Genomic DNA, 14,298 nt, shown 5'->3' on the forward strand with positions numbered 1-14,298 from the left:
AATGTGCAGACATAATATACATGTATTAATAAATTATATAATATGGATGCAAACCCAGCAGTGGTGAAGTTCAGCATGGCTATACCATGTATATAAAACCTTCGATAGCCTTTATTTGATTTTCTTTAATTATTTTTATTATATTTATTAACTGTCTGTTTCTACAGGTGCACTGTAGAAAAAATTCCCTTGTTTTTACAGAAACATCCTGGCAGCTGTGGTTACCAGGAGAATTCTGTAAAAATTATGGTAAATGTGTAAATTATTTTACATAAAATATGTCAATTTTACAGAGTAAACCTGTTGTAATTTTATTGTCTATTTAGAAGATAAAATCTCTGCAAAATGGCCACCTCATGTTTTATTTTCCTCTAAATGTAGTTTAAACAGACACATCACCTCCTGTTTCAAACCCTTAATTATCAGTATTTTACTGTATTCATGAAAATTCTCATCTGTAAAATCTAACTGATTTGTACAGTTTTTGCTATTACCATTTTTCTGTTTTTAAACTACAGTCATTTGTAAATTCTACAATGGTATAGGATTTTTTTTGACATATTTGTACTGTATTTGTATTGTAGTTCCACATTTTCCACATTATTACTGTAAAGTAAACACCACTCCATTGTTTTTCCTTTAACAATTTCTTTATGTTGTAGATTCACAGGATTTCACCATTAATTTCACAGATTTTTTTTTTTACAGTGTGGGGGTATTCAAATGGGGTCAAAGTAACATTACAGCAGTGTTATTTATTTATTTATTTATTGCTTTGACACACGTACACAGGCTTACATCAGTGTGTTGCAGCTCGTTTAAAAATTGTGCACCAGGAATCATAGCAGAATCTATACATTACTGAGTTAGCCAGTAATGTGGCTGCAGTTACCTACCAGCACTCCGTCCCCACGCTGGTACTGACATCCATAATTCACAGATGGAGGGTAAATAATAACGCCACCCACTCTGTGTTTCTGTACAATCTAATAGCTGCAGAAATACTGAGAAAATGGCTTTTATGGGCACATTAGATTTGCTTTATTGTGTGTCAAGCACTCGATATGTGATGTAACCACAAATTTAGTTGCCAGAACTACAGTTCCTAGGACTGAAAACAGATGCTTTACTCCTTTTAGTTTATACTGTTTATGATTTAGACCAGTGGTTCCCAAAATTTGTAGGTCATGCACCCCTGTGTACATGCTAAGTTCAACACCCTTTTGCGTCATAGACACCCCCCCCCCATAACAATATCTAATGTTGTGAAAGTACTAGCTCAGAGTTTGGTTCACATGGATTAAAATTAATAAATTCATATTTGTAGTTCACATTTTTATTTTTAAGTCCTCACCTATTTAAGATTTTTATTTTTTTTAAAGAGAGTATGAGTGATTTATCTTTTTCAACAAAACCTCTTCAGTAGAACCAGAAGCCAATACTGTTTACAACAGTTGGATATTTCTACACAGTTATGTACTGTGGGCTACTGGTGGAAGTGTAAAATAATATAAAGTAATAATATAAAGTCATTTGACCACCCATTTGTCTGTTTATTTGCCTGTTTGTGAACAGCCTGGAGCCAACCATTTTTCATATATAGGGTGTCCCAAAAAATACACAACTTTTAAAACACTCAGTTTGACTCTTAAATGCTACAAACTTAATCACTTATGTTTCCTTTTTACTTGCAGAGACCCTGAAGTTAATGTTGATGCCAAGCAAGACTCAGGAAAATGCTGAGATTAACCATACTACAGCGAACAAAAATTATTGAGTTTTGGCACCAGACCAAGAGTGTCAAACAGGTGCAGCGATTTTATGCTAGACTGAAAAAATGCAGGGCCAATATTGACATTGGTATGAAAAACTTCAACCTTTCAGCTTTCTATCCAACCATAAATTTATTTCCTAGACATATGCTTTGACCATTTTAAATGCTGATAAAATGTTGCATATTTTTTTGAGACACCTGAAGATTCATAGCCTTATAAGCAAGAACTGATTACATTTTCAAGGTCAAAGGGTAAAGTCAGGAAAAAAATCATGCAAAATTGGAAAAATCCCTATCTTTAACATTGAATGTATATTTACAAATTAATAACTCTGTCAAAAAAGATGACATTTCTTTCATATTAAACAGTATTATGTGGTATGCTATATTTTATCAACTGACAAAGTGTGGTCTGAATCTGATCCAGATTATAGATTTCATGGCCATTCAAATTTAACATTGAAAACCTCATTTAATGTATATTTTACATTATATCTTCATCAAACATGCCCCAATCACTCTCATATTTGAAAGTGAGGTGCAGACTTGCACTCACGATCGCCTGACAGTTTGATCCGGATCTGATCAGAATTGTGGATTTTGTGGACATTTGAATTTAATATTGACAAGCCAATTCGGTGTACATTTTGCATTATTTCTCAATCAGAAGTGCCTCAATCACTCTCATCTGTGACAATGAGGTGCAAACCAACACTCTCAATGAGAAGGCCAAGTGTGATCCACACTCAATCCGTATTGTGGATTTAGTGGATATTTGATTTTAACATTGAAAAGCCATTTTGGTCTATATTTTGTATTAAATTTTAGCTTATGAAAAGCCACTTCTACCAAGACTTTGACATTGAATTTTTTTTTCCAATTAAAAAATTTATGGAATTGTAAACTCGTGCTGGCAGAGGTTTGCACTCTGCGAGCGCAGTGCTCTGGTTTTCTGTTTTTTCACATGTGCATGCATATGTCCATCAGCTCAACTAGGCAACTAACTACTCACTTACCAAAAATGCATAATGCCCTACAAAGAAAACCAACAAATAATGACACATATATTCTTCTAAAATAACAGCTTTGAATGCTGCCTTAGACCACAGTCCAGACCAAAGAACCCAACTGCTGTCCAGTCACAAGAAAGTTGTCTCGTTCCAAATCAAACTGAACCATGTTCTGTTCAGAGTGTGAAAACACTAGAAGAAGAAAAGAAATGGTCAGTAATATAATTAATTTACCTGATTAAAACTGGGTGACTCTCTGAGCCGCTCGCTGTGTCTTTTCTTTTTGTCAAAGATAAAACAGCATCCGTTTTATGTGTTAAAATATTTCCATTTTGACAGCATGTGCTGTGTCAAGCAAAATAATGTTTGACGTTCAGGGAGATGCTCCTCAGTGAACCCCCACCCCATCACCCAGAAAAAAAAAACTATCCAGACCAAATGTATACAAACATAAACCTTCTGTCATTACAAATTTTCTCTTGCACACACCCTAGTGACAATCCACACATCCCCAATGTCGCATGTACCGTAGTTCGGAAAACACTAGTTTGGACCATTAGGTGACAACTTGACTTTTGTCAAGACACTACGAGGGTATTTTCAAATGCAGGACTCCAGGACTAGAGACTAACGTCCATGTAGAATAAACAACCTTGTCAATACTAGACAGCCAAACTCAGCAAAGACTTGGTGTGCGGTTGGAAGTGGGGAGGATAGTTACCCAATAACTGCCAAAGAAAGACTTGTATTGCAGGGATCCCAGGATATCAGACACCAGGCGGCCTGTGCTCCCTGCAGGCCGGACAGAGCCTGGCAGCTGGCCTGTAGCCCAGATCTTTATAATCAGCATCATTAGCTGTAGCACTGACTCCCACTTAGGAGGCCTCATAGTGGAACCACGGCTACACTGCAGGGATTACGGCTAAAATAAAGAAAGCGAATGCAGCGCCGCGTGCTACACCTGCACCTGCAGAACACACTGGTAGACACACGCCACACAAACGTGTTGTGAATGAAGAAGGATTCTCTGTGCATTTTGTGTCTCTGCGCGAGGCGTTTGTTTTATCTTCTCCCTCCGTGACAGGAAAGATTAAGAATATACTCTCCTCTGTTTAAGGGGGAAAATCGGCTCCTGACAAGTACATTGTAGCCTGCAGTTTTCTGTCCAGAATACAAAGAGACATTTATCGCTGCAGCTGTGGTAAGAGAGGAAGGCGGGGGTCTCCTGTACTGCATTGATGTACATTTTTTTTAAAACCCCCCAGTTACTTCCTTTCTGTGGGAAAACATTATACTGCCCTCCTCTTTAATCCACTTGAGATTTCCTATTTTTGTTTAATTTGGGTGTCTGTGCCAAAGCTCTTCATCCTGGTTTTCATCTCGCTTCTCATAGCCTCGTTTCATCCTGACAACGTTCAAACTCAAATGGAATGTGTAGCAAGAAGACGGAAACTCACTTTGTCCTCCTCAGTTGTGGCAACAAACGGTTACTACCTCAGGCGTGCCGTTGGAATATTTCCATATTTTGCTCTCCTCATGTATATTCAGTGAGAATGATTTATTTTGCAACATTTTCCAGCAGGAGATTTTCCAGCAGATTTTTTTTTTCCTTGTCGAGATTCTGTGTTGGAAAAATGTAAGCATGGCAGGATGTGGCATTTGGGTTTTTGACTCAGGAGAAGTTAAAGAGGTTAAAGGGAAGTGACGCAAAGCCGACTCAGTCTTGACGATGTTTCATTTACCAATTAGTGTCAGTGTTCTCACGCTGGCCATTGGACGACCTTGCGAGGACGAGCCCAGTCTGTTGGAATTCTCTCTCTCAAAAGTCTCTCTCACGTTGTGGATGCTGCTGACCTGCAATATTAAGTATTGATGAGAGACTGCAGCAGAGGAAGTCAGAGGAGCGACCCACACAGGTACAGCTTTGTGTGGACCTTTGTGTGCGCCTCCTTCGAGCTTTCCTTGGCCACTAGTCTGCGTATGAATTTGTCTCTCACTGTGTCTTCCTTTTTTCCCTCTTTTATTTGGCAGGCTTGTTATTTTTCAAGCATTGTGCATTCATGCACTATAATAATAGTCATGCAGCAACCCAGAAGGTGCTAGTTACTTAATATTATTAAATAAATATTTTTAATGTGTGTAAAAAGTCATCAATGTGTCTGTGTTGACTTTATTAAAAAGATGATTGAATGATTGACTGGAAAAAAATTAGTTAAAAATTAAGGATATGTCACAGTCAAATGCAGTGCCCAGTGCCTACATACAGGATAGAGCAGGTAGCTCTGTGGGATAAGGACTTGGGCTGTCAATTCCCACTCACACTACCTACCTAGAAAGGGATGTTTGTGTTACTTGGAGACACGGATGCTGTCCAGGTGAACACATATCGCCTTCATACTACAGAATCCAGGGATAAACACAGACTCAATATGTATTGTATATCAAGCTCACTTCTTCTTCTAGGTTATAGATACACCTGTGGTTACTATTAAACAATGATATGAAGTAATCGGTCACATGACGTTTGGCCAGTGACCTCGAAAGGTCTAATTAAAGCTCATAACTTTAATTTAACTCAGTTTAGAGCAAATATGGATTAAACATGGTGTAAGGGTTGCATGTTAGTCAGTGGTGAAGGGGTTACATTTTTGGCAGAATTTATCAAATGTCAAGACCCCATAGAAACATATATTATGGCATAGCCTAGTCTCACAAACAAATTGGAGTTGTTAATATATACCTTAGAAATACATATGTTATGTAATATTATTGATTCCAGCGCTTTGGCCCATGTTGGTACATTGTTGCATTTCTGCTGGGGGTTACGTGAGATTGGGAGCGATGACGGTCAACAAGTTTGCACTGGGTCAGTATGTTCCTCATATCTGCAGAGTGACTCACTGTGTTCTTCTTAAAATGTTTTTTTAATCTGCTCATGAATGTACAAACTGTGGTGTTCCTATTCTGTTATCTAAGAAGAAATAGACAGCAAGTCTCCATATCCTTTATTAACATTTAATGGTCCTGATTTTGAGTGCTCCAGTTTAAACAAGTCTTTAGCACATGGCCTAAAAACATGACATAACCTTTTCGATCACATGCTAAGCACACATGGGGGGGGGGGGGGGGGGGGGGGGGGCATTTTTAAGCCAATACATATCTGGGTCCACTTATTGTCTCCAACTGTCTGTAAAATATTTCTGTAATCTGTGTTCGGCGCCCTTTTCCGGAAAGAGTTACTGCATGCTCTGTCCGCTGAGGACCCAGATCTGTTTAGACTTCACATGAAATCCAATAAATTGTTGTTTTGTAATAACAGAGTCTCTTTAATCCAGGACCGATGCAAAAGATCCAGGGTTTATAGAGTAAAATATACACTGACATGGTTCATGAAAATTTGTATGTATTTATATGTAATATTTATGTGGATTTCATAAATCACACCCTTTGGTCACACATGTCACTGTGGAATTGTCTTGTGTATCAGTTTTTTGTTACTGTTGAGTTTGTGTGCCAAATAAATTTATTCATTCATTCATAAATATCCCATGTATTTTCTGCAGTGAGGCAGTAATGATGTCACCAACTCCAACATGATAGATAATCCAAGCAAAATTAAAAAGTGTTGTGCTGTTTTTGCTTATTATCATTAATATTAATGCTGTTAATCTAATAATAAACCTAACCATAACCAAAATGAAATTGTGACCATGAAATACAAAAAAACATGCGTTGTGTATGCACACAGGAATTCATAGCAATACGTACAAAACCTTACGCATAACTTTTGAATCATATTATACGAACCACACCATGAGAATATGTTGTATTGTAACAAACAATCACAAAGAATTCATTTGCCATGTTATCCTCAAAAAAAAAAATCAGAGTAAAACATAGGAAAAGTAATGCCCAAAAATTTGTACATATTGCAGTAATTCATGAGCCAGCAGGTGGTGATGATGTCACCAGTGATGGACACAGTTCCGCTAATCTGCTAACTGCTAATTAGCAAAGCTAACGTTTTTGTTAGCTGATTAGCTTTTTAGCTAACTTTGAAAATCATCAGCGGACCAATTAACTTCTGCTAAATTTAGTTCTGATAACTTTTCTTGCAGGCATAGTGAATAAAGCATAACAGTTAAACATATTTGTAAAGCCTGAAATCATACATTTTAGTGCCTGCCTGTTACATGTTTTGTAGCAGACAGACAGCTATGAGAGGTAGAGCTCAGTCCTCTGACAGCAGAGAAGGAGGGGAAAATTAGTTTCTTTTCATCAGTGGTTGGTCGGTACATAAAAAAAAAAAAACACGCAAGTTACTGTAACGTGTGTTGGTTTTTACAAATAAATCTGTATTTGTAAATATGTATTTTTTTCATTTGTAAATAAAAGGCAATTTAAAAACTGAAAATTCTGTTTGATAAGTGATTCAGTGCCATCTACTAGATGGCACTGTTCACGGCAATGTGAATACCAGTGGCAGTGTGAATTTTCCCACAATGCTTTTAACATGTGTCTGTAAAAGGCTAAAACCTTCAAAATTAGTGCATTACTTTAAAACTAAAACATATAGCTGATATTTTCACTTTGTAAAATGACAGAGGTGACGTTAATTTCAATAACTTGTCCAGAATTAGTTTGTTTAAAATTTTAACCACAAGTCAAAACTGTGCATGACTCCTGTGATACGTCTGCAAGTCTGTATGACTGTGATTTTTTTTTTTTTTTTTTTGCTGCCCTTCCTTTCTCTCTGATCACCAGTTCTCTTTTGCTGAAAGAAGGCTGATCTGAAAGAGAAGCACTGGCTTGTTGTCAGTAGCTACCAGTGTATTGGAGTCGGTTTAGGTTTGAGCTGTAACTTCCGTGAATTTTTTTTAGGGGTTTATCGGTTTAGCTTTATAAAAGTTAACTATTCAGTTAGCGGAGTAATGTTTATCAAAGCTAACTATTTGGTTAACTGTGCCCACCACTGGATGTCACATAATACAAGATGCTGAAAATTCATATTATACTTACTACTACAGGTGAAACTCATTAAATCACACAAGTTGGGGTCCACAAAATCAAACTGCAAGTTTGCTGAAACCATACGTTATACAGTAGTCTAAATTTTCATAAAGCCGAAACGCAAGTTGTGCATATGCGAGTTCATCTGTGTTTTACTCTAACCCAAACCCCAACCCGCATTTCTGAATGTCAAATGTGTAACATGCATTGTACATTGTGCATGGAAATTTGTAGGAAAATGCACAGAATATTGAGCATTACTTTTTGTATGCTATCACATGAAATGCGTCATGACAATATATTGAGCTTGCATGACTGTGTATCAAACAAGTGAATGTGGCTCTACAAGCATGTCTTCTTAATCTTCTCTGATTTAGAATGCCTGAAAAGTATAGTAAAATTCAACAAAATTTCCTGTTCTGCTTCTTTGAAGGATGTGATTTCTTGAATGTCAAACACTATTCTACACCACAAAGGCAATGTGGAGACAGTGAGTGTGAAAAACATCTTAAAAGAGATTTTGACATGATTCAGGTGTAGTCCTTGGGTCGGGAAGGTGTTTATTAAATTTGGTGGCAGGTCGGAATCTTGAAGACTTAGTGGTATTGGCATTGACTGAGTTCTTCTGTCTTTGACTGCCCTTGAGTTGGTGATGTTTTTTCCCATCATGCTGCTCATTTGTATTGTACCTTTTCTCAACATTGAGTCACTTTGGATAATATAAAAATCGCTGTTGTAAATGAAAGGAAAATATATCGCTTTGAAATCTACAGTGATGTCAGTCATTCCTTCACTCTACATTTGACTGTGGGACAGTTTATTCGGCCGATTGTAACGTTTCATACCACGCTGTTCCCTACCTCCTTAAAGGGGAGGATTAAAGGTAATGGCAGGGATCGGTTGTTAAGTTTAATGGCAGACAGGAAAGCCGCACAATGGCTCTTTTTAATGATGTGCCTGCTCTCCTGCAGTCCTCATTAAAGTGGAGGCCAGAATGCTTGCAGAGAACTGCGAGGGATCTGTGGCCAGATTCTGCACCACCCCTCAAAGTCACAAACTGCAGTGGAGGTCCCGGGGTCTTTTGTGTTTTTATCTACCATAAATCCTTGTGTGGCCAGCCCACATTTGCATTTGAACATAAAGAAAGCAATCAGGGTGCAACCTCTTATGTCCACATGCTGCCTCCCCCGTCTCTCCTGATCCCCGGTGCTCTTTACATTTAACTAGTTGAGATTTGCAACTGAATGTCAGGCTTGGAGTTTGGCTTTACCACAGGGCAGGTTGTTCTCAGCTGTCTCCAGAGGAGAAAAAAAAGGTGGTGGGGGGGAGGAGGTTGAGGATGGAGAAGAGCTGGGGAATTGGATCTTTGACACCTGTCACTTCCACTCTGCTGCACTTTGCTCCCTTTCCACACATAAAGACTTTCCGTGTCACGGCTCAGCATGTTATCATGAGTGGGCACACGGCTCGAGAAATCCAATTACTACCACTGTGTCAGACCCCTGCCATCATCCTTATGTATGCTATAGTCATGTTCCCCAAATCAGAAAAGATGTGCCAATTAGTTCCGTCTGTATTCTTTAGACCAGACTCCCACCTCCGTCTCAATCTGCGCGTCTTAGATATACGAGCTGCAGCTCTTACACTGCCTCGCTACTGGAACTGCTGGCAATCCTCTGCAGCGTGCAGGAATGGCTTGTGGGTGGCTAATGCTGCGGACATTGGTTCTGACTGTCTGATATTAAGTGGTAACACGGTGAAGGGGTCACAGTGGTGAATAATGGAGGAACCTTGGAGAGAAGCAGCATGCCTCCAAGATGCCAAACTGAATGGCCTTTGTGACAGGGAAATGGAAGCTGTTAGAAAGGCCACCCACTTGCTTTTTACCTTTTCCCAGAGTGTGTAACTCTAATGCATCACCACATGTGAAGGGCAGCTGTGTTTTCCGACCCATTCCAGTGTGACGCCCGTCGTCGTGCTCATCGCCAAATTTACAGAAGCTGTCTGTTCAAAACACAATACGCTTTTCCCAAAATGCTCCACCTCTTCTGATGCCGCATTTTTCTGAACGCTGTGCCGAAGCCGCTGCTCGTGCTGTATTCCGTTACAATCGGCGTGTTGCATTGCCCCACTTCCAGAGGTCGGTGCAGTTGCAACAGAAAAACGAAAGAAAGAGGGGAAAAAATTAAAAAAGGAAAAAAATAGGATGAAAGGGAAAAGAGCAAGTCAGAACGATGCTGACGCTTTTGCTGGGAGATGAAGTAGAATATAAAACATAGTCCTGGCTGACACGAAGTGAACATGACTGAATGAGAAGGTACATTAATTATGTAACGGCCGTCTTTTGAGGCATAACTGAAGCTCAGAGCAGGAGAGGAAACCCAAAGACACTGCTGTGCCGGCCCCAGTTTGGAAGTGGGTGCATTGAGTACGGTCAGAAATACAGTTACAGTGCAGTTATTTCAACTTGAAAAGCACATTAATGACAACAACCTACACACAAAAAGTACAAAAAGATTCTTTGTGGTGTTATGTGTTGGTTACGCTTTGATTTCTCCGATCATAATTGTGTTTTTTGATTTGGAAATTGTGGTGTAGTTGAAACAGGTGTTCAAGATGTTATAAAGCAGCCATAAATGTTTATTTTTGTTCATCACTGATTTTTTTTTTTCAACTTGCTTTCAGAACTGCATGGAATCCTTAGAACTACCAAGAATCTTGCAAGTAATATGTGCAAAGTCATTGTTTTTCTATTGTACGTCTGTGGTTTGACAATTCCTTAGAAAACCATCAGGTGTCACATAGACATTGATGCAGATTCTGAATGTTGGTCAGTGAGCCAGCATTCAATTTTGACAATTGGTTGCACCTAAAGTGACCAGACAACACTTACAATCCAATCTGTTAACTTTCCAGAGTGGCAGCTACCTACTGTACTCGTCAATTATTACCCTAGGTGTCCAAAATTAAAACAACATAAAATGCTCCAATCATATTGAAACGCACACCAAGTTATTTGTCTAACCATAAAGATTCCAAAAAGGCATAGTTTGTACTATCTACAAGCTTTGGCGTTATGGCATAAAACAGTAAAAATGGTGACAAAAGTCAGTTTCAGTTTCTATAAGGGACAAAAATTATATTTGCGCCAGTTTTGTTATAATGTAGTGCAAATTATTGGCTAAGCTAATTGGCTTTGAATAAGGAATCGTTTGCCTGTTTGAAATGCTTAGTTTGCAAAGGAAAGAATAAACAAGCATTGTCTATTAGAATCTATAGCATTACCATATAATATAATAACTAAACTTAACTCATTGAATGCAAACTATACAATCATTGTTTGGACTTTTGACCCCTGTCCAAACCAAAATTGGTCTATGTCACCATTTTAGCACTGTTGCCTCACAGCAAGGAGGTTGTAGGTTTACTTCCCACTTGGGGCTTTCTGTGTGGAGTTTGCATGTTCTCCCTGTGTTTGTATGGGTACTCTTTTGGTGCCGTGGCTTCCTCCTACTTCGAACCACATGCAGGTTAGGTGAAATGGAGACTTTAAATTGACCGTAGGTGTGGATGAGTTTGTTTGTCTATATGTTGCCCCATGGTAGACTTGCGCCATGTCCAGGGTGTGCTGCCTCTTCCCCTATGACTGCTGGGATAGGCTCAAGCCCCCATTCCATGACCCTTAATTTGAGTAAGTGGGTCCAGGAAATGAATAAACTCATAAGTTTTGGATAGTACAAACTCTACCTATTTGGAATCTTTCTGATCAGACAAATAATCTGGAGTGATTTTGGTATGAGTGGATCATTTGCCACCTGTGGAACCTTAAAGGGGACTTTGAGAATTTTTCAGCCCATAATCTGTTTTTGGGGTTGGATTTGTCACTCAGAACAAAAATGATTTTAATAGGTCCTGTACTGATAGAATGCAGATATTGTTATAGCCTAAACAGCTATATAATGTAAGCATAAGGGGCAAGCGAAAAACCTCACAGTAAACTGCTTCTTGTCACCACTGCAATTTCAATTTCAATTTATTTTCATTTATATAGCATCAAATCACAACAAGGTTGCCTCAAGGTGCTACACACAAGTACGGTCTAACCTTGCCAACCCCCAGAGCAACAGTGGTAAGGAAAAACTCCCTCTGCGAAGGAAACCTCAAGCAGACCAGACTCAAAGGGGTGACCCTCTGCTTGGGCCATGCTACACCCTTACCAATAAATAGTACTGATAAGTATATAAAAAGTAAACTAGAAGTATACTTGAAACATACTTGCATATACTACTTTTTGGTAAGGGCAGACACAAATTACAAAACAATTCACAAAACAAACATACAGGAAATGTTGCCGGTGCACAAGACGGTTTCTGGAACAGATCCCACACCCATCTCTGGATCGAGCCGCACCTCAAACAGAGAGAAAAGTAAAAAAAAAAGCAGAATCAAGCATCAGAAAGACAAGAAATACAGTGTAATTTGTCAGCATTAAGCAACAAGAAAAACAAAAGAAATACTAAGGTGATCACCAGCCACTAGTCCTAAGCTTCACTAAAAGACCCAGAATTTAGATAAAGTTGAATTTACATAAAGTCCTAATAAAATTAATTAAGAGTAAAAAGCATAGAAACATACTATGCCAGTATGCTAGCTATATGCTAGCTATACGAAAGGGAAAATAAGTGCGTCTTAAGTCTGGACTTGAAAGTCTGTACAGAATCTGAGTGTTATTGAGGCAGATAGACCATTCCACAGAACAGGGGCATGACAAGAGAAAGGTCTGTGACCCACAGACTTTTTATTCACCCTAGGGACACAAAGTAGTCCTGCACCCTGAGAACGCAGAGCCTGGGCCGGTACGTAGGGTTTAAGTAGGTCAGCTAAGTAGGGAGGTGCCAGTCCGTGAACAGTTTTATAGGCTAGCAGCAGAACCTTAAAATCTGATCTCACTGGGACAGGAAGCCAGTGAAGAGACGCCAAAATGGGTGTAATGTGGTCAAACTGCATAGGTGAAAATGTTGTTAAAAGTATCTGGTAGCTTGGAGATGATCCCAGCTGAGGTATGTATGTGTGTGTTTACCCCAGCAAACATAAAGAAATGTTTTAAAATGACTGATTATACAGTTGGCATCGTACCTCAACCTTCGGTTCTGGCAGCACCTCTCTGCACTAAGTCATTACCGGTTGATAGTTGATAAGGGGCTCATTCTGCTTCCAGCAGGAACAAATTGACCCCTACCTTACTACAGCTGCCACTGAGAAGGTTATCTGACATTTTTGTGGAGACCGAATTATACCGAGACTTCTCGCAGATTTTAGCAATGCAATTTCTTGCATATTTTGACATCATTTGACGATCGTCTTTAGTGCTTCAATCCCTAAACTCAGGCTTTCTGTTCTATCCCCACTTCCCCTGCAGCTTTCATCTTCCCCCAGCCCCGTTCGCAGATGTAATTTTAGAGTCTGTTTCTGTCCCCCTTTGCTTTTCTCAGACTCAAGGGTTTAGGAGCAAATTAGCTTGCTAGCTCGGTCAAACTTAAACACAGAAATGCTGCATTGGTTCCACTGTATTTAAAGACGTCCATCATAGAAGAAAATGAGTCAAACAGATGGAGTCGGAGATGCAACCGGCGGGTTTGCAGCTGGGATGCACAGCAACTTGATGCGAGTGCTTGGTGCAGTTGTTGTGGACATCGGATTAATTTAAAACTAATCATTAGCTGTACAACTCAGACAGGGGTAGTTAAGGAGGTTGGTTAAACTCACCTTGAGCTCATGTTGCAGGATCAGGTCCTTGGCAGGAAACACTCAGGACTGTGTGATGCATTCAGCGTTCATCTTGTGGTCTAATTAGGTTTTAACAACAGGAAATGCATGACAAAAATAGGGAAAGCACTCCAGATGTCTTGTTTTTGTTGTCTCGTGATGCATTTTTGGGCTGGTCAGATGGTGAACACATGAAAGTGGAAAATTTTACATTGTGGTCCAAACACTGAGCGGCGTCATCGTGTCTCAGCTCACTGCACGCCAGCTCACCGCAGCTCAGCTAAAGCAGTGGTGTAAAAGCAGGATAAGTGCAGAATGATTTCATGACCTTATTCAATTACCTGATTCAGTAACAGTGTACGACAAGCAGCAGCGGCCTTGGTGGCCACAGACCTGGGCTTTAGAAATGTAAGTCACAGAAACTGGAAATAAAACTAATTTCAAGCTATATTCATTCATTTTCTATGCCTGCTCTTTCTAGTTAAGAGTAATGGGAGGCTGACACACATAGTCAATTTTACATGGAAATGTAAGGGATTACCAAAGTATGCCAAAATTCCTGACGGGGAACAAAATTCTCAAACATCTGGAAAATACTGTCATTGTTAAAGGAGAACTATGCAACATTTTTAGTTTCATTTTACAGTTTTGGAGTAATTGTAATCGCTAAATGACTTGTTTTGGGAGGTGCCAACCTCCCAAAACGGCATCCTTGGAATGAGACTCTCAGGTCTCTCA

The 14,298-nt window shown here is 39.3% G+C and overlaps 1 protein-coding gene across 1 annotated transcript in view; it reads left to right on the forward strand.

Moving 5' to 3' along the window:
• The window catches only part of pcdh19 (protocadherin 19), a 144,744-nt gene that overhangs the window by 107,778 nt on the left and 22,668 nt on the right, over positions 1-14,298 (forward strand).

Source organism: Thalassophryne amazonica, chromosome 11 (genome assembly GCF_902500255.1).
Source record: "Thalassophryne amazonica chromosome 11, fThaAma1.1, whole genome shotgun sequence".
NCBI classification, from domain to species: domain Eukaryota; kingdom Metazoa; phylum Chordata; class Actinopteri; order Batrachoidiformes; family Batrachoididae; genus Thalassophryne; species Thalassophryne amazonica.